Below are 21,679 nucleotides of genomic sequence, written 5' to 3' on the forward strand. Positions count from 1 at the left end.
TCCACTCTCCAAAATGGTTTAGAAATTTTCAAAATTAATATAAAGGATGATTTCCATATATCTTGATTATCTTTGTTTTTTCCTTAATCCAAGATGATACAACTCATTTTTTGGTGGATCACTTGTGAATTATTCTTAAATGTCTTTGTTAATACTATTACTGTTCCTGTTATTAATATATCCTGAAACAACATCAAATACTTAAAATCCCTGCTAACAAGGCAGAGACTTGACCTTGAGGTCTGGAGTTTGCCATCTGACGGGAGGCGGGAGGGGGAGGCTGAAAGAGCAACAGAACCAGTGTCTTTTTATCCATTGACTTCAGAAGCGCCAGAAGGCAAAAACATAATTATCTGGACAATTCAGGTGAGAAAAACTCACCTTTCTCTGAATTCTTTGCATAAAGGCAGCATTAATGGACTGAATTACTCAGGTAATTGTTCTGCACTGGTCTGTGTTTAATTAAAATAAGAAAGGAAATAACGCTGCCAGGCAAGCACTTTCCAAAAGGTTTAGAGTACTGAGCACTCCAAAGGTTTTGCAATAGGACTACATGGCTCCAGAAAGTGCCAGGAGAGCAGAAAAATTCATCTAAACAACAATAGTTTTAATTTCACTAGTTTCAGAAGAAATCCACGTCACAAAGCTTATAAAAACACTGGTTTTCAAGCATGAGAGAGAAACGTTCTTTCCCCTTTTACATAAAATAAAATGTAAAAGCATTTTCCTCCCAGTTTGTCAAGAGTAAGCTTTGTTTTTGCATTTTTGTTTGTCTTTTATTTTTAAATTTTACAATGTAGCATAAATTGCCTCTAATATTTCAAATGTCAGGCTTCAAGTGCTAAGGTGATGTGACAAGAGGTGAAATAGTGTGGAGAGTGAACAAATGTTCAATGTAACTAAGATTGATACATAGGTATCAATCACTTCAACTAAACAGTTCATCGATTTCTGTGTATGAAACAAATCTATGAAGCTTTTAAATTCAGACCTGAGCAGAAAATTTTAATAATGGAAGATTCTCCTCACTCAGCTTCCATATTCAGTTTCATCCAAAGTCCTTATTTTAGTATGCTATGAATATCTACAGAAATTAAATAGGCCCCTTCTGTGAAGGCCTGGGTTTAGCATGAAGATTGTTTATGAAATAATCTGAAAGATTATCTAAATGTGTTTTTGCTTTATTTTGGTAACCTAAATGATCATAAATACACTATAGCCCTATGGATGGAAAAGTAACTGAATAGAAATGGAAAGAGGTATGTTAATAAATCTACAGAACTAAAAACAAAATAGTACGTTAATACCATCTGTTCCAGTTCTGTATCGTCCAACTCTGCCACCCCCCACCCCATCAGAAGGACCTAGTTAATTCACTTGAACTGCTTGCTGCCTGAGATTCTTGCCAGAACACTCACCAGCCCCCTCATTTGTTGGGTGGTTTTATAGGTCTCTGGTGCTTAGCAGAGGTAGGACAGCTTGCAAGGCAGTAGGAGGACAGATAAAACCACCCTGCTGTGCAGATTTAGTCCATTTGCACTGGCTCTCATACAGAAAACAAATTGCAACCTCTCACAAAGGGGCCCTTTTCTGCACTAGCAACCCTGAAAAATGCAGGCAAAAATGAGTAAATCAGGCAACTTCACATCAGGAGGAAAAAAAAATGGCTACCACTCCAACAGCTGCTCTCATAATTAAGAACAGATTTCATCACTAAACTCTTGCTGGTTATGTCTGCAGCAAAACAAATACACAGATGTAAGGCATTTACATACTGGATATTTCGTACTGGGTAACCAAACCAAGCTGACCTTTTTTGCTTTAAGATATTCTCTTAAAAATATCATCTAGTCAATGATAAAGTATAAGGCAACATCCAAACCTTAAGTACAACTATATTTCCATCATCATCTTGCAACTAAATTTATTTTGGCATTCTACCAGATTCACTTTCTTTTTACATATTCAAAATTGCAATGCACTGCCATGGACATGACCTCTCTCAAATAATGAAAATGCACTACCAGTTTCTTTTACTCGTAAAATTTGCTAAATTTATTGCGGCCTCATTTATCCATGTTTTAAAAGATTGCATGGCACATGCAGTAAAAGGAATAGCATTTGACCTCTTTAAAGGTAAATTGGTGTGCCATTAAATCAGAGAAATAAAAGTAATGAAATGATAAAATTATAATAAAAACAGATAGGTAAGGACAAATTAATGGAATGCCACTCCACTACAATGAGAAAGGAGACTACAGTTCCCACAATGCTGACGAATCTCATGTACAAAGTACTGAACAAAAGAAGCCACTAAAGTACGAAAATAGGCAAAAGTACTTTTGCTGTTCGAAGTCAGGATAGTGGTCCCCCTTGGGTAGGTAGGGTAGTTACTGGGAAGGGGCACAAGAGGGCTTCTGGGGAACAAAGTAATGCGCCATTTCTTAATGTGGGTGCCAGTTACACCAGATGTGTTCAATTTGTAAAAATGCCTCAAGCTGTATTCTCATTATCATTTTTCTACATATAAATTGTACTTCCACAAGAAGATAAAATAAAGTAAAATGAAATAAAGTAAAAGAGGTAAGCAAGGCACGCACTGAACTTCACGATGTTCAATGTCAACAATAAGTAACTGTTCACCCATGTTAGTCCCAACCTCTTCACGTGACCCACTCCACGCAGTGTTCTCAAGCTTCCTGACACTGTTACAATAGCGTCGTTCTTAACAATATTTATCAAGCCATACGTTTTACTTTTTGAACGACTAAATTGGCCAAATGTTTAAGCTTAAATTAATAGCACAATGTTCTAGGATAGTCTCTTGTCTAATACATTAAACTGATTATCCTCCCAAAAGGTATGAATGTTAAATAAATTTTTGTGTATTTCATTACCAGTGCTATAATTTAAAGCAACCAAGCAGTTCTAAACATGCAATTTTCAGTAAAAAGTGGTTCTAAGAGCATCTCTGAAATGACATATTATTACACTGCTTTACCCAAGGAACAATAACCCTTATAGGAATCCACAGATGTAAATAAACTAATTCAAAGTAGAACATGCAAGATAACACCTACTCAAGTTGACATATTTTCTAAGAGCCTGCATATTTAAAATTAGACTTAAAACACTACCCCCACCAAAATATCTAATGCATATAGTTCAGGAATGTATAACTGGTAGATTAAATAGTGGTGGTGTTTTCATTCAGAATTGCAAATTTCAGAATTTACAGATGCAAGTTAATCTGTAAACAAGCATTAACGCCTCAGAGTACCTGGAGAAGTAAACTTACTAAACAAGTTGTGGTTGATGATGAGGGTGGTGTTTTCTACACTTTCATCTGAGCTAGCGCTTTGAACAAAATGGTGGCTGAGTTACAAATATGATCACATGCCCTTTACTTAAAGTGGCTTCACAGCTGCAGTTCTCAAACAGTGGCCATCAATGCATGAACCAGGGGTCAAAGTCATAAAGACACTTTCTTAGCCTAAGAGGAGGGTCTCTCTGACCCCTTCTGCATGTTTGTTCATCTAGTTCAACACTGTTGCAAAGGCCGAATTCTCTTCTGATAGCTTGATCCTACACAATAATTAATGTTAAACCATACCTAAAAGAAAGGGATATGGAAATCATTATCCACAGTTTTTGCGTTAATCGATTTGGGGTTCACCTTTCTAAGTGAGAGCCCTAGAGAACTTGTATGTAGCACAATGGAACTCTCCACAAGCTGGTGTCTGCCGAATAGCTGAGGTAACATCAGGTTTCACTTTCCCGTGCAATGCTTCCGCAAACGGCTGACTTGGAGTTGGCGCGCTCAGTTAGTGTTCCTTTAGATTCATCCACACACCCTCTCAGACTGTCATCCTGAGATCTAGCTTGCGACCCAGGACCACGCAGGCTCATTAAATTTTTATTTATGGAGTACTCAATGTTACTTGAACTTTTGCTTATGCCAAACTATGAGCATTTACTTGTTTTAAAGAACTCCTTTGTAATCATAATTTAAGGAAACTAGATCTGTATCCTTAACGAAATTATGATTTCAAATTCCTATTCACTCTTGGAGTGTGGACACTTCTCTACTGATCACCAGCCACCCCAAATGAAGCTTTTATTCATGAGCTTACTCCTGCACTACCCATGCCTTTTAAAAATGTATTCTCTGTTCTGTAAGAATTGAATGTCCAGCCAGATTCTGACAGTATGTGAGATGTAAAGTATATTATTCTCTCAGTCTTTAGGCTAGGATAATGCTTGCTTATAAAACATTATGAATCCTTTGTTAAAAGGAATGGCTATGTGATTTTTTAAAGCTTTTTTCTTTAATTGGACATTAATTTATGAAGCATCTGCATGTTAAGCACTGTACTCAATGCCAAGGATGTAAAGACAAGTAAGACAGGGCACTAGCCTGACTAGGAGCTCACAGAGTAGTGAACGAGAACTCTGTGAACCTAGTGAAAACATAATGGGATGGAGGGATGGATGGATGGAGGCAAGGAGTTCTGTGAAGAAACACAGAAAGCAAGTCATTCCACAAGGAGCAGAGGCTTCACAGAGGCGACTATAGAGAGTTTCAGTGACAGTTGCCTTGATGGGGGTGAGTGGATGCAGATATCTGGAATGGAAAAACCGATGGTAAAAGCATGAAGGCAGGAAAGTGCATGGTGTGTTGGGAAGTTGGCGGGTGGGAACACAGCCGTCAAGTTCAGGGTAGCTAAAGCGTAGTAGTATACCTGGCTCAGTGTCATGAGGTTAAAGCTAGAGGGGTGAGTTGATGTAAGATCGTGAAGGCTGTATGCTAGGTCTAAGTATTAGATTTTTTATCTCTAGGTGAGTATTTTCTAGCATATGTTTCTCAGAATACTAATTCCCTGAGTGCTTTGCAAAAAAAACCCCAAAAAAACAAAATGCTTTTTTAATAAGTAAGTTTAGAAAATTGCTGCATCCTATAGTGTCCTTTCAGAGAGTCATAATATACATTTGGTATAACAGGGTTGAGAAATATGGCAGTAAAAACCATCTTAACTTGAACACCATTTTCATATAACTGTTGACACCCCTCAAAACTAATGTTCTATAGAATATACATGGGGGGTACTAAATGCTGCTCTAGGAAAGTAGGGGAACAAAGAAACTGTTGGAGCAAGAATGTAACATGATCAGATTTATTTGTTCCTTTCCATTTCTTCTTCATTAGAAAAATATTTTTTTAGCAGTTATGTCTGGTAATGATGTGGATGTTGCACTAAATTTGAAAGAGATTAATGGCAAAACACCAAGAGGTGACAAAACACAGGGATGAGGGACTCCAGACAAGAGGCTATCTCAGATTAAAAGTAATTCATGATAGAATAAAGGTGGAATGATGGAAACATAGCAAATGAGAATGACTTCAAAGGTTCTAGCCTAGAGACCCACTGGAAGGCGCTCCTTTAGCCAAGACATAGAATTTCAAAGAAGTCTGCTCTGCAGAAAGGCAGTATGATCAGTGCTGGTCATTTGAAGTATGGGTGCCTGCAAAAACATCTATAGGGGCATACTGAGAAAGCAGTTAGACAATGAGCACAGCATAACGTATAGAGAAGTTGAATCACTATTATGTTGTATAATACCTGAAAATAAGGCAACATTGTGGGTCAACTATACTCAAATTAAAAAAAATTTTAAAAGAAAAAAGAAAAAGCCGTTAGAATTATGGCTTTCAGCTTAAAGTAAGGCCAGGACCAGAGTTACATATTGTAATCATACAGATGGTATATGAAGTCATTGGAATGGATAAAGCATCCCCCTCCCAACTCTGGGGAAAATGCATAGGGCAAAAAGAGTAAGGAATCCAGAATACCAACATTTCAATGTGTAAAATACAAAATTAATTGATATGTGACATTTTTTATACTATAATCTTAAGGGTTTTTTTAATTGTAATTTAGTGTAATCTTAAGGTTTTATTGTAATGTAAAAGGTTCTGTTTTACATTATCCAGAAACAGAATATACTGCTGAGCCTGACACTGTTTTATGTTATTACTTTGGTCACTGGTACATCATGTAAAGGAATCAAAATATGTTTGGAAAAGAGTCTAATTAAATACACCTGAAGTCCAGAGCGATTCAGAGAATTGACCAAAGTCTTGCAGCTAGTTGGTCCTGTTTGCAACTAGCCCACTATTTAAAAAATTAGTTCAAAATCCAACGTTCTCTTTCATTTTACTTGTTTCTAAGGCATGTAAGAATGCAAATGAAATCAAATAATTCAATTGAATAAGATCATTAACAGATATTAGAAAAGCATTTCGCAACTTTCACAAGTTCTCTTTTTAATCTTAATTACTATGATATAAGACCGTTAACAATATTAGCTATTTTTTTCTTGATGTGGTTGAATTGTGTTTCATTGGAAGGAACATCGTGGAATTAGCCTGTATTCTTGGAAGGGTGGTCAAGAAAAGACCATATTAACAATGGTCTTATCATCCCACATAGCCAATCAACAAAAGTTACTAAGTGCCTAACATGAGTGAAGCACATCCTTACTCATTTGAGAGTCACCAGAGAAAGGAAGAGTGAGGAGTGCAACCATAACTGAAGTCAAGGAAGACTCCAGCACCCACCACTTAATTGCACATAATGATTTCAATTGACTGGCATGAAGTTCTTAAACACTCAAATATAGAATCCTTTAAAATCTGTGTTAGATTTAACAGAATTTACATTTTTCTTCAGTGTGGGGGGGCGGGGGGAGAATAAAACCATCAAGAATTACAGAACATTGTTGCACAACAACATGAATATACTCACACTCCGTATACTTCACCCTGAACCGTATACTTAAAAAATGGTTAAGATGGTAAATTTTTTGTGTTTTTTTTCACAGTTAAAGATTTTAAGGGCATTATGAAATTAAATTACCTTAACATACTTTTGTCCACAAAATGTTCTATATCCTACAAGGAATAGGGAGCTGGCCACCATTTGCTAATGGTGATAAAGAGGTGGAACTGAATCTTCAGGTTAATTAACCAGGCAATGCGACTCAGGGCTTGTTAAAGAGATGTTGACAAGATAAACATTCAAAAGCTAGAAAAACTAGTAACAAAGTGAAACAGTTAAACAGGAAAGTAGCACTAGGATTTGGAAGAGTATGAGAGACTTGTGAAAAGAGTAATCAACCAGATATGATGGTAGGGATAAAGAAAGAGAGTCAAAGATGATTCTGGACATCAAGTTCCAGTAATAACATGATACATGTTATTACAGTTAACCTGAGTTTAAACCATTAAAATGAAAATATCCAGAAAGCATTTGGTAAAAAAAAAACTACAGCCTGGATGCTCTTTAATCTTTAACCACCAAGGTCCAGTGATACCAAATCTGAGATACATGCTAGTAAATCTGAACCAAGAATTCAGATGAAGCCCAACCAACCAGTTCAGCCATCAGGTTTTGTCCCAGCGAGGTTACACTACTCACCTATCCCTGTGCCTTCTTCACTTGAAGTTCACCTAGGAAGGTGAAGGGGCTAACAAGAAAAGTAAAAATCATTTCACTTCCAATTTGATGGAACTAAAGAACTTCTGGAGAGTGAAACAGTCTCTTCTAAAAATTTGCTGTGCTCTAGGAAACAGAATAGAACTGAGAAAAATTAAACCCTTTATAGACTTTATGCCTTTAGGCAATCTGACGACTGTTGATCTTCCTTTCCTTTTGGATCTCAGTACTGCAGGCAATTCAGAAACTCTCCTGCTCTGATCTGTACAAAAGGTCATCTGGTGTTTCCAGATCAATCTCTGTGGTGTTCCAGTTGCTAAAACAGCAGATTAAATTAGCATCCACAAGAACTGCAAGTCTCTCCTCTCCACACCAATACTTGGGGGAAAAACAGGTGATTCAGAATGCCACTGGTATACTGGAGTGGGAGAATCTTACTGTAATGTATAGCATTGAAAAAAAAAAGAAAGAAAGAAAATTCAAATTTTTAATTAAAACCTTCAGAACCTGATCACAAAAATGTTTCAGCCTTTGCAGATTAAATGGAATTTTTTCCACTCTAAAAAAAAATATAGCCAATTCCTAGGGGTAAAATAGTACTTAGAAAAACAAAATGAATTTATTTTCACTGGATGTATATATTTAGACTATCTTACTATTTCTGTTCTTTAAATCTAAGCTTGGATATTTATTTTTCATTTAAAAAGTGGGCATGTTTTAATTTCTAATCTAAGGATATTATGGTTACCAAAAAAATTTATTTATTTATTTTTTTACTACTGCTAGCTACTTAATCTGTGAAATACAGCTCAGGAAAAAAATGCTGTCATAAAACCTGTTGGTATAAAGATAAGCAGTTTATTTAATATCTAATTAAACATGGTCACCGGAGAAATCACAGCTTATGAAACTTTATCAGAAAAAGATTAATCCATTTCAGGCTTAACCCAAATGTCATAAGAGAACTCATGAATTTAGATAGGAATCCACTTATTATCCAAAGACATTTTCATATTGAGTAAGAAGAGCCTATATTACTGGTTATATTTATACTTCAATCAAATTCATAAACTTTGTAGCTATCATTGATTTCAGGGACAATTATCAAACTAGAATAATATAATAGGGAGCCCTGTCCTCTTTGTCAAAAATTTCTATAATATTCTAAAAACACTTTATGAGTTTATAGACCCCATTCATTCAGAAATTCAAAAAATTATATGGATTGTGTCATTTTAATTCAAAAACAACTGTCTAACAAAAAACTACTGAACAACCTATTATATGTTGGACTCAGGCACTGGGGAAATGAGGATGGAGAAAAGGATTCCTTCTTTTGAAAGGCTCACAAAAATCATGAGACAAACCCTTAAATAACCACTGACATAAATTAATATCTACTACAGGGCAGAGGCTGCTTTTTTCCCCTAATATCTATTCATGCCTTTGTCCATAATAATAAAAAAAATCATCTGGACACATGGTGACCCACCATAAAGTCTGGATGCATTTCTCAGGCTTCTTTGAAGCTAAGACAGCCAAGTGACTACTTGGGGTCAATGGGATGTGAGGGAAAGTAGTCTGTGCTCCTTCCAGGTTGAAACTTTAAAGAACAGGATATGCCCTCCCCCTTCCCTTTCCTCTTCCTGAGGGCTCAAAAGGAACCTGAGCCATCCTGGATCAGGTGGACAAGTGTAGCACTCTTAGAAGTGGTAGAGCTATAGAATAAAAGGAGCCTGAGTCCATGATAGGATGTCACAGGCCAGAACCACCATTCCAGCTTAGATTTATAATATAAGAAAAATAAGCTTTTGTCTTCTTTTTAAGTTGCTGTTTTTGGAATCCATCTCATGAAGAAGCACCATGTTCATGCTTCTTTTTCTGAGAATTTTGGTACTAGAAAATGTCTATGAAAGGGAAGAACCAAAATTTTATAGTAAAAGCGAAGAAAAGCTTCATTTCTAACTTTCTCATGAAAAATAAAACCCTGAATTAGAACAATAAACTAATCTTACAATAATAAAATAGAAATGAGAAGTAAAATTGTATAAATTCTTAGAAGAGAATGACTTAAGTATTGGCCGGGCCACAATTTTTTGTTAACAAAATTGTATAATCCTGTGATAGAGCTAACGAAAAAAATCGACATAGTGAAAAACAAAATAGGTACCAAAAACTGATCACTGACATGTAGGAAAGGCTTAGGAAAATAGTAGTGAATACATGTGAAAAAAATACAGATCAAAGCAATTAGAATGGAACTAATAGATAAGAAAGACAAAGACGATTCAACACAAGAGTAATTCCTTCAAGAGGTAAATGAAAAAAAGTGTGTACAAACAAATGTGTGTAAACACTTAATACATAAAAACTCCCTGAACAGGAAGAATGTACTAATCTGGAAAGATTGAAAGAGCAATCCATGTTTCAGGAAATGCTCAATACTGAGACATATTTTGATTAAGCTGCAGAAGTTTAAAGAAATAATTCTTTAGGCATTCAAGCAGACAGAGCAAACCATTTTCAAGAAGTAACAGGATGGGCATATTTGAAGAACATATATGGAAGCTCAAGAGAGTCTTCAAATTTGGTGAAACTAAAAAAATATAAAAAGAGAGAGGTGAAGAAAGAGAGACAATGTTGTCTAGAATGAAATTCATCTTGTTTGTGCAATTTTTTTTCTGGATGGTGGGATGTGAGTTGATTTTTAAATTTCATTTTTCTTCATTATTTAGATAATTTGAATGAGCATGTAACATGTTAACAAAAACAATGAGTAAGTAAGCAGAAAACTATCAAGAATAAGATGGAAAGCAAATATGCCAATAAATTAACAACAATCAATTCTGGTTGGTGACTTTCTAATTTCCAAATATCATTTTTTATAAGAGGAACCGGACCAGAAGGAGGAATCTGGCAGGCAAACTAGGAAAGAATAATACTCCAGGCATAAGCAAAGCCAGGAACTTTTGAAAGAAAAATGGCATGCACAGGAAAGAGCAAGAGGTCTGGTAAGTAGATAGGGATGAAGCCTGGGTCAGATTATATGCTATGCTTGAATTTCATTCTAGTCTTTACTTCTGTCACTGATCTACCTAACATCATTCAAACCAGTTACAATATATTTGTCTCTATTTCTCAGGTGTAAAAAACTCAAAGTCCTGACCTCTGGAACAAGATAATTAAGTATTAGACTTAATAGAACCCTCTTCGAGGTGATGGCACAAACACAGATGAGAAGCAGAGCCTGTGCTCGAGGTGCTTCCAATATATTTGTGACACCAGACAGGCACACAAAACAGCATATAATAATATATGGTAATATAACACACATGGACCCTATAGGAATTTAGAAGAAAGGAAACTCTTTGATGATTGGAGTAGACTGTGGCAGTGGCATGACTTATGCCAGGGTCTTGAAGAAAGGCTGGAGCATTTTGATTTAAGATTTCCAGTCTCTAAGAAATTACATTGTAGGATCCTACCCACAGCTACCTCACAATTCCATAAAGATGGAGTATTTTTTTTTCATACTGAATTATAAAGAAAAGACGGACTGAGTCATCACTTATGCTGGAATATGACTGTGGGGAAAAATAAGTAAGTAAAGACTTACCTTATATTAAAATAAATTCCAGATGGCTAACTTTTCATCTAGTTCCTTTATGGTTTTACACATTAGATTTAACTCTTTAATATACCTATGGAAATAGCCTTTTTAACTGTAATTACAAAGGAAGAGATCAAAATGAAGAAAGATACAAAATTTAACTTCTGCATTATAAACAAAGGTTAATCAAGAAACTGGGAGAACTGCTTACATTTAGAAAAGGTTCATTTTCTAAATTTTAAAAACTCATAACTCAGTAAGAAAGAATACAAACACTTCAACAGAAAAATGGGTAAAGAACATGAAAAGAGAATCACAATAGATTATAAATGATAACCTTTGTTCATTTTGGAATTATAAATTAGATGTCTAAGAATTCCTCCTTGGAAAATATGATATCTACACAAATTTACTTATATAGCTATTCATTGCAGAATAATATACAATAGTGGGCGCCTGGGTGGCTCAGTTGGTTAAGCGACTGCCTTCAGCTCAGGTCATGATCCCAGAGTCCTGGGATCGAGTCCCACATCGGGCTCCCGGCTCAGTGGGGAGCCTGCTTCTCCCTCTGACCCTCTCCTCTCTCGTGCTGTTTCTCTCTCTCTCTCTCAAATAAATAAATAAAATCTTTAAAAAAAAAGAATAATTTACAATAGTGAAAAGAAATTGAAAACAGCTTAAATGCCTGACAAAAGGATTATGTAATAAATTATGGTATCTGCATAGGATAAAACCATTGAAATTCTCAACTAAATGAGATGAAAAGACCATATACTGAATTTTGCCGAAGACTGTTCAGTGACATGGCAAAGTGGTTATGGCATGCAAGGAGAATAACTGGGAAAATAACCATATATGATAGCTTCATCCAGATTCAATAAAGAAGGTCTAAGTACAGAAAAAAACAGAAGAATCTAAATCAAAATGTTAATTGTGACCATTTCCAGACTGTAGGATTACATGTGTTTTTTTTCTCCTTTATGTTCTTAATGTTACCCAAATTTTTATAATGAAGATATATTACTCTCAAAATCTTTGCTGCCCTTTGCAGCAAAACTTCTAGAAAAAGTTGTTTATATGTAACATCTTTAATTCCTTCTCTTGATTTTCTCTTAAACTCAGACTTTGGCCCCCAAAACACTCTTTGAAGTAACTGATGATTTCCATGTTACTAAATCCATCATCGGCAGAATTAACACTGCTAATTCCCTTCCCTTCTTGATATCCTCTCTCCTCATGTCTCCTAGATACTGCACTGATTTCTTCCAACCTACTGATCCCTTCTTCTCTGTCTCCTTTGCTGACACCTTCTCTTCTCACTAATCCCTTGATGTAGGAATGCATAAGGGCTCAGCCCTCTTCTATAGCCACACTCACTCCTTGAGTGACCACATCCAGCCTCAAGGCATTATCACATGTATGCTGACCACTTCCAAATCTGTATCTTCCAGCCCAGATATATATTTCCTTCTCTACTAAATTCCACGCTTGTGGCTCCAACGTGTGTGTGTACTTATCATGTCCACTTGGATGTCTAATAGACACCCCAAACTCAATAAGCTCAAATTCCTGCTCTTCTCTTCAAAGACCTGCTTCATATATCATTTTTCCCATCTCAGCTGAAAGCAGCTTCTACCTTACAGTTACTCAAGTCAAAAATTTGTCCTCAATTCCTCTCCATCTGTCACCCAACCAGTCAATTCTTACCTGACTCTCCTCCAAAATATATCCAGATCCAACCTTCTCATTACCTTTGCTACCACCTAACTCCTATAACTGCTATCATCTCTGCCCCAGATTAGGGAAATAATCTGCCAAGTGATCTCCTGCTTCCACCTGTATTCCATTATGGTTTATTCTCAACATTGACAGCCAGACTGATCCTTGTAATACCTAAGTCAGACCATGACACTGTGCTCAGAACTCCTCAGGACTCCCCATTCTCACCCACAGTAACACCGCGATCCTTGCTGTGGCCTAAAGGCCTTACATGATGTGGGCTCCTCTCCTGCCTCCCTCCTTCTCGTGCATTCTGCGCCAGCACACTGTGCTGTTGGTATTACAGGGTAAGGAGGTGTGTTCCCACCTGGGCCTTTGCCTGGGCTATCCACTCCACTCCCACTAACTCCTTTCTCCAGATACCTTCCTGCTAACCTTGCCTCACCTTCTTCTTGCTCAAATCTCACTTTCTTAATGAGGATGACTTTACCCTTTTTTTAAAAGACTTTATTTATTTATTTACTTATTTGAGAGAGAGAGAGCATGCACATGCAGGGTGAGGGGCAGAGGGAGAAGCCCAGGCTCTCCGCTGAGCAGGGAGACCGACGTGGAGCTCAATCCCAGGACACCGGGATCATGACCTGAGCCGAAGGCAGACGCTTAACGACTGAGCCACCCAGGTGCCCCTTAACTACCCTTTTTAATAGTGTAACCTACTCCCTATCCTCTAAACCCTTCACTCCTTTACAGGTGTGAACCCAGCCACTTTTACTCTTTTCCGTAATACTTACCACAAATCATAAAAGGGTAAAAATCAAAATGGTAACAGAGTAATCGAGATAGGCTATGCTGAGGCAAGGAAGGCTCCTCTGAGAACTCGTGTTTAAATCACTATGATGCCATGGGAAAAGGGTGGGGTGACCCTGAAGGAGGGACTGCCCAGAGGACCAAACCCATGGGAATTAATAACAAAGCACAAACACAAATGAAAGAGCCAGCAATGTGAAATCCCAGTGGGCACACCAGCAGCTAAGAAGTGCAAGTGACTAGAAGGTTGATTTGTAGGTCAATGTTAGGAAGGGTGAGAGCTGTCCAAAGATGGTAAGGCTACCCCAGGAGGTAGAAAGTTCCCTCTTACCTGTGGGGGCTGAACACAGACAGGAAGGAGCCTCAATAGGGATGTCACAGAGAGGAGTCAAATATCCCACAGGAGGTCTGGAGGAGACCTTCCATCACCCATGCTCTCTGTGAGGTTTTCAAGACATCCAAGAATTGGGGGGGAGGGGAAAGAGAGCGGCTGATCCGTATTTGTTCCCAGGGCTTATGTAGATCCAAAACTGAATGCACACATTTTTCTATTTTCTACTGTTTAGTCTTCTGTCACACAGATAAGGAGTCCAACATTTACTGTGTATTAAAGGCATGCCACTGGCTATGTGGACCCAAATGCTATGTAACCAGCAATATTTCTGAAGGATATGTCTCCAAGACAACAAATAAACAGAGCTCTGGATAAATATGTGGATTATGTTTGCATAAGTTATGAAATAATGCATTACCATGAATAAGTGAAATAGGAATCATGACAGAAACAAGATCCATGAAGCACAAAACGACATGTAGAGAAAAAGAGCCATTCTGGGAATCAGTACCCATTGTCATTAAGGAGTACCTCTATGAGCTCCAACTATGCCAGGCTATTTTAAATCCATTAAAACTTAATTCACATGGCAGAAAGTTTGAAACTGTGGTCTCCCCCGCACTGTCCCCTGTGCCCCTCACCACCCTCCTCATTTCCCACATTCTTTTGCTACAGCTCACATCATAGTGGTCAGAGAACAGAAGCATCTGCCTGCCGCACATACACAGAGCACCGTACACTGCCCCCAGGCCAGGGCTCCTACTCACACCAACCAAACAAAAGAGAAGAAGGCAAAAGAGGCAGAGCACATAACATCCCTGGCAGAGCTCCGGCCTGCTTTGGCTTTTGTTTCTGAGGCCAGCATATAGTTCCATGGTTTATTTTACATGGGCTGTGTTTACATACATCAGTAAATATGGTTCCCATTTCTCTTTGTAACAGCAGCTATAAATTATACGTTGGAAGTGTTTGGCTTTTCTCTTCCCATAAAAGGTTTGGCAGGAATTACTGACGCCCCAAGGAGAGGAGGTCAGTTGTTGGAGGGGAGTGACTTCCTTCACCCATAGCCTTAAATTAATTAACTAATTCAACAAATACCTATTGAGCACAAACTATGTGCCAGGCACAGTTAGGGAAGCTTTAGTAAACAAAGCAGTAAAAGAACAGAACAAAATCCTTGCTTTTACGACATTCACATTCTAGTGAAATTCATCACCTCACCTCAGTTTCCAGATTCTGAGCTCTCAAATCGTCCAGGGCTGAGCACATCAGAAGGTAAATGTGAAGTAAACAGAGCTACTATCAATAATCATACTAATAATCTTAAGTTATTATTATTGTGGATTTTTAAGTGCCTACTATGTGCCAGGCACACTATTCTAAGCACTATATAACTATTAACTTATTAAGTAGTCATAAAAAATGCTATCAATTGCTATCAGGTACTGTTATACTGAATTGTGTCCCTCACAATTTTAAATTTTAGATAGAGATAGGGTCTTTACGGAGGTAATCAAGTTAACAATGAGGTCATTATGGTGGGCCCTAATCCAATATGACTGATATCCTTACAAAAAAAGGGGGAATTTAGACAGACACACGTGTAGAGGGAAAACAACGTAAAGATGCAGGGAGAAGGCAGCCATCTTCCAGCCAGGGAAGGAGCACTAGAACAGATTCTCCGTCACAGCCCTCAGAAGAAACCAACCCTACCAACACCTTAATTTCAGGGCTCTGGCCTCCAGAACTGTGAGACAATTTCTGTTGTGCTAAGCCAACCAATTTGTGGTACTTCGTCACGGCAGCCCCAGCACACGAATAAAGGTACAATCATGATTCCATGTCACAGATAAAGCCACTGAGACACAGGGTCATCTGGCGAGCCAACGGACTTGAGAGTCCAAGTCAGACAATCTAGCTCCAGAAACCATACTCCTCATTCTGTTCTAAAATCAGGCCAATTACTGCAGAGATGGGTCCCAGGCAGTATCACTTCTGAAAATGTCTGTTGATCCTAAAGCCTGACCTTTGGCCAAAATAGGAAACTGCTCCGTCCAGGGGTAGCCACAGGCTGCTTGTCACGCGTGCAGCTACAGAATGGAATGTGTGACTAGCAGCAGGGAAACTGCACTCTCCTCTACTATAAAGGCATTGCTAACGCTGGTTAATCATGTGGGTAAGTGATTCTCCAGCTCGGCCCAATTAAACACCATTTAATACTGTGTGGCTTCAAAGAGATCTGTTTCAATGAGTCATTCTCAATACTTACTACCTGAAAATTTTAACACTTTTCCTCAGCCCATATCTTGTTGACTTTATATTTCATTTAACTGGAAATAAAGCTCAAGTGTGATATGTTCTACTACAGGTAATAATAGCTCAGGAAAGCCAAATACACAGAAAGAGAGAGAGAATTTGATCCCAGGCTTGGCAATAAAATCTCAGGAGGGGGCTAAGCATTAAAGAAGAGAGAATCACGTCACTCAGGCTTTGCTATATTAATCCAGGATAATCTCAGTCTTCAAGATTTCCATTATTTCCAACAAATAAACACAAAAGAACTTTCAGAATTTCATTTTTTTTTTCTTCCCACCTCCTCTCTCTGCCTCTCTCTCTCTCTCTAGTTCACATGCACGCACACAACCACTTCCAATAATATCCTCACTTCCATATCTTGTTTGCTTTTGTCGTTTCAGAGGTATTTCTAGTAAGAGTAACATAGCCAATATTTACTGAATGCTTACTATATTGTCACTGTGCTAAGCAAATGACATTCTTCAACTCATCGATCTACTCTTCTTTGCGGTAACTCTGCCATGTAGATATTATCATTTTCTCCACACATACGAAAACTGAGGCCCAGAGAAGTTAAACTACTTGCTCCCCGCCACATGGTTAATGAGTGGCAGAACCAGGATTTGAACCTACACCTGGCAGAGCTATCATGATTCCACTGTGTATCCCTGTGTATCTGAGAGGGTGCATAGGATTTCCAACCAAGAACAGATGAAATACAAAACAAGAGGCTTTTGTCACTGGACTGTCCAGTGATGCTTTTTCCAATGTGGGAGAGGTTCTTGGATCACATAACCATCTCTTCAAGGGACTCCAAACACAGAGGGCTTAGGCTCTTGATTAGCCCCAGGTTTGAAGTCAACACACATAAGGTTGCAGTTTAAGGGCAAACAGCCCCATAATCTGTCCAGATGCTTTCCGGGAGAGGAAACTTTATGAGAACTGAGAAAATACAGGGAATGTAAAGTGGGGCTTTCTAATGGCCTCCCTCCGGGTCTCGCTCTCAACACCTCCATCCCTGGAAGTAGTTTCCTACCTCATGGCTAGAAAATGTGGTTTTATAGTATGAACTTAAAGGAGCTCAGAGAGGAAAGGGGATGGAAAAGGACACCAGCACCTTAACACAAGACACATTTTAATAAAGGGTTACAGAAACGGAAGATATTTTTAAGTGGCTAAGTGCTTTACCTTTAGGGCTGCACTAGCTGAACATGAAAGTGCCAAAAAATATGGAAACATTTCCACTTGCCAGCCTTCATTATGACCTTCAGAGTGACCCATCTATAAGATGGAAAACAAGTGCTTTCATCCAGTATCTGAGATCAAAGTTGTGGTTCTTCACTCTTCTAAGTCTAAGGGGTGCAAGCTGCCCGCATCCTCACTAAAAGAACGCACAGCGTGTGTGACAGGGAGAGGAGGAAGTACAGAGCGTAACCATCTGTGCTGTTGCTAAGCCCTGCTGTCCCACAGGACGTGGCCTCGGTCTGCAGTGGGTGAAGGAGGTTGGAGGTGATGATGGTGAGGAGGGTGAAACCACAGACAGAGAAACTGAGTCGCCAGCCTGGCCACACACCCTCGTTTCATCAATGAGCAATCAGATAGCATACTTCCATTTGAAAACATTATACATCTCAAATGTAATTAAGAAATTTAGACTGGCATGAATATGTAATGTACACATTGCTCTGCAGATGCCTTTCCCGTCCGACAGGCTGGTGCCGACTTTAATTTGGAAGAAATCCATTTTCATACAAAGGTAACCAAGAGTGACAGGAAATAGGAAGCCTACATCATTTATCTTCTGTGAACTTAGAAAAAAAATCAGCTAATTGCTTTTCTAGGAAGCTATTTTGTGGAATCATGGTGCTTTATCTTTCTGCTCTTATTCATGGTATAAATGGTGATTTTAAAATGCCTGTCATGAATATGCTGATTAATCAATACACCTTAAACTATTTACTTACTTTAACAAATGAAATTCTGATCAACCAAAAACGGTTTCTCTGTTCTTGTGGATGAACCACTGTGTATCAACCACTATGAAAACTCCTTATATACATACGGTCTATTAATTGATATTCAAATTCAGGTGTCTCTTTCCTTATCACTGACTCAGCTAAGAGCAGCAGGCCCTGCTTTCCTTCCTTCTTTCCCTGGCTTTTCAGATCTGTTCTATTCTCAGCCATCAGAGCCCTTCTGCAAGGGCGGCCTTAAATCATTGCTACTCATTAAATTAATAACAAACACAAACTAAAATGTGTATGTTTTGGAGTGCCACTGAAGCTGAAACTTCCAAACAAACTAACTTCATGGCCCGTGAGGCCCATATTCCCATATTTTATCTCAACAGCACTGCATATTAGGCCTGTTTTATAGGATTGTCCCATTTCCGCCTTCCTATATCACCTAGCATATACATATGTATTTTTAAATTCTACCAAGTTTGAGACCAATATAAAGCACTCTTTTCAAATCTAAAATTATCATTTTAATAACAATTTCTTATTATTCCATGAGCCAAAGATAGATACAGCAGGAAGCTAATGACGCATAAGCTCCAGGGCCTCTTAAGCAAAGATTCCTCCAAGGCCCCAGGAGGGGCTCTAGCAATGAGTTAATACTTGTTTTTGCAAAAATTTCAAGTATAAGGTAATTTTCTACTCCTTTTTTCCTGAAGAAAACCCCGAAGACAGTATACATTTTAGGTCCCACAAAACTTGTATCTGCCCCACTAGGTTAATAGACCGCAGTGTCTGGATCTTGAATTACATGTTAAGGGCAAAACATTTATTTTGTGTGTGTATGTGAAACAAAAAATAATTTCCTTCAACTGGAAATAAGATTTAGTGTGCCCTACCCTAGAATGTTCTAGAATGCATCTGCAGTCATTTCTTATGTCCCTGTATCTTCTCTCACCTAACACTAGTCACCCTTCCAAGTGACACTCCAGGGAAGGCTCACTTAATGAGGGATGGCATCAAGAATAAAAAAGTCAGCTATAACAACAAAAATATGTTTTTCATTAAACACAAAACTGAGCTGGGGAAAACCAGCCAAGAGACAGGTGTATCAGTTAAAGAAATCCCTTGAGGTCTTTAACTTCCACATCAAATTGCACTGAATTTTTCCACACTAATTACCTATTATTGAAGACTAAAGAATTATAACAAATAATTCACCATGGCAGCAGATAGAGTGCAGATGTTGTAAGAAAAAGAATGAAGAATTTAAGAAGTATAAAATCAGGCAAAAGAAATTCACAAATTGTCAATTTTTTAAAACAACACAAGATTCTTCTACTATAAGGATTATGAAGGTGAGGAAATTTTCTAGAACTAGAAGGCCAATTTTAAATTTAGTTTGGACTGTACGTGAGAGAAATTGCAAATTAAAAGCTAAGTGCTGGAGTTTAATATATTCATGTAAATTTCTTGCAGGCAGAGATCATATCTCAATTTTTTTTTTAATTTCTCCTATTGCATTATACCTAGTCATTGATTTGATTTCTTATGAGGACTGTACCTACACAATGCTATTCAGCTATATTTGCATCTCCCTTGTCTTTACGTCATTTTTACCTAACACTTCCTTTTAGCCCCCAAATCCTTCACACTGGCATAAGTCTTGCTCTATAGCTAACGTCCTGGGAAACTATAGTCAAGTCATGAAAAAGTTCCCTTTCGGTCACAGCCTCTGTAAATTTCCCTTAAAAATGCATTCCCTGCCTTATTGGAAATTAATGTTAGTACTATCAAGAGGACATTTTCATCTAGGTATTATCTGTGTAAAAAAAAATTGGCATTAATATTTCTTAATTATTTGTCATGTTTGTTTTATTCTCTCCAAAAAATAAAAGCAAATGTTTCCTCAAAAAGCAAAATCTGATTAGCTGATAAAATTCTTCAGTTTCTATGCTACGATTGTGCATTTTATAGGGATGCCCTATAAACACTGAGTGATATACCTGCAAAAGGTATTTTTGAATCTCTTGGGAGTACTGTAAAACAAACAAGCAAACAAAAAAAACTCTTTTTGAGTCTGAAGGATAGGAAATGTAACTTATAGATACTACCCTGCTGCTAATTGGGAAAGAGTCATTTTCTTATTATAATAGACTGGAGTGCAACACACAAGTGCTGCACAATTCAATTACCATATTTTCCATAATACACAGTTTTTTGCTAAAATAAGGACCATATTATCTCCCCTACAAAAACAAAAACAAAAAACAAAAAACAAAACAAAAATCCCCCACAAAAACAAAAACAAACAAAAAAAACCAAATCACCAATTAAAACTTTGTTCTGTGAACAACACTTCTTACCTCTTTTCTATCAATGCATGATTGGCCTCTTTAAAGTACTCACTATAAAATGTTAGGAAGGGAGCCAGCGAACAAGCTCAATGTCATTACATGGGGGAAATGAAACACTTCCTGTGTAAAAGCTCTAATTTTTCTTGGTATGACTTTCTATCTCAGGCATTTCTCTCTTTCTATGATTACCGAACCATAATACAATGTGTCATTCCCAATCTGGGGTCTTGGAAGGGCGTCCTGAAAGTGTCCACGTTATTAATGACATACCCAAAAGCCTAATGAAAACTGTACAGTTATCTGCATAAGGCTGTACTGGCTATCAAAAATGGGCTTTTAACCAGGGCTTTATCAACTCATTGGGTTATGAAGTAAATAAATAAATTACTACCTAATAAATTTGAAGTTTCTCTGGCACATAAAAATCATTTTAACAAGGAATCAATTGGGATTAAAATTATAACGGATTCCTGGCGGTTACAGTCACCTCTGTTCAAGGATAAGCCATGTTTTATTTGCCAGGTCATTTGATGATGATAACACAAATCAAAGGGCTTGATAAATTCAGTTTTATAAGGTGATATTCATATGTGTTTCCTACAAACTTTACAAAACATAAATGCTTACAGAAGTTATATACTGCTTCTATTAATTCCTAAGAATACTTTATGGGATCCATCATAAACAAAAAATCAAAAGGAGTTACCGTTGTACATGTCACTTAATTTCCTCATTAGAACCTGTGTAAACATCTCGGAATTAAAAAAATATATCTTCTCTAAGGGCACTATGTTGATCTCCCAATTGGTGCACGGTGCTTTTTGAGGTGAGAGCTCAGCTCAGAAATGATTAAGTTCAGCCGTGTCAGACTCCCAACAAGAAACATCAAATCATTTTGTGTTTTATTTGGTCATTAAATCAAATTAAGATACAAAGAATATGCTAGCCACAGTGTTACTCCATCTTTAAAACCAAATATGTCAAAAAGAAAAAAGAAACTGAATAGTTCCTAAGTCCAGTGCTCTAGAATTCACATTTTATGTTAGTTAGTATATCACATCACAGCAAAACAAAAAAATGTGCATGCATACTTTTTTGTGTGT

General features: G+C 37.6%; 1 protein-coding gene across 6 annotated transcripts in view; it reads right to left on the reverse strand.

Annotated features, from left to right (window-relative positions):
* Positions 1–21,679, reverse strand: part of AFF3 (ALF transcription elongation factor 3) — a 565,487-nt gene that overhangs the window by 407,487 nt on the left and 136,321 nt on the right. The gene's annotated exons all lie outside the window — the stretch shown is intronic.

Source organism: Eumetopias jubatus, unplaced genomic scaffold, assembly GCF_037043125.1.
Source record: "Eumetopias jubatus isolate StellerSeaLion01/CBP00866 unplaced genomic scaffold, mEumJub1_p1.0 scaffold_9, whole genome shotgun sequence".
Lineage (NCBI taxonomy): Eukaryota > Metazoa > Chordata > Mammalia > Carnivora > Otariidae > Eumetopias > Eumetopias jubatus.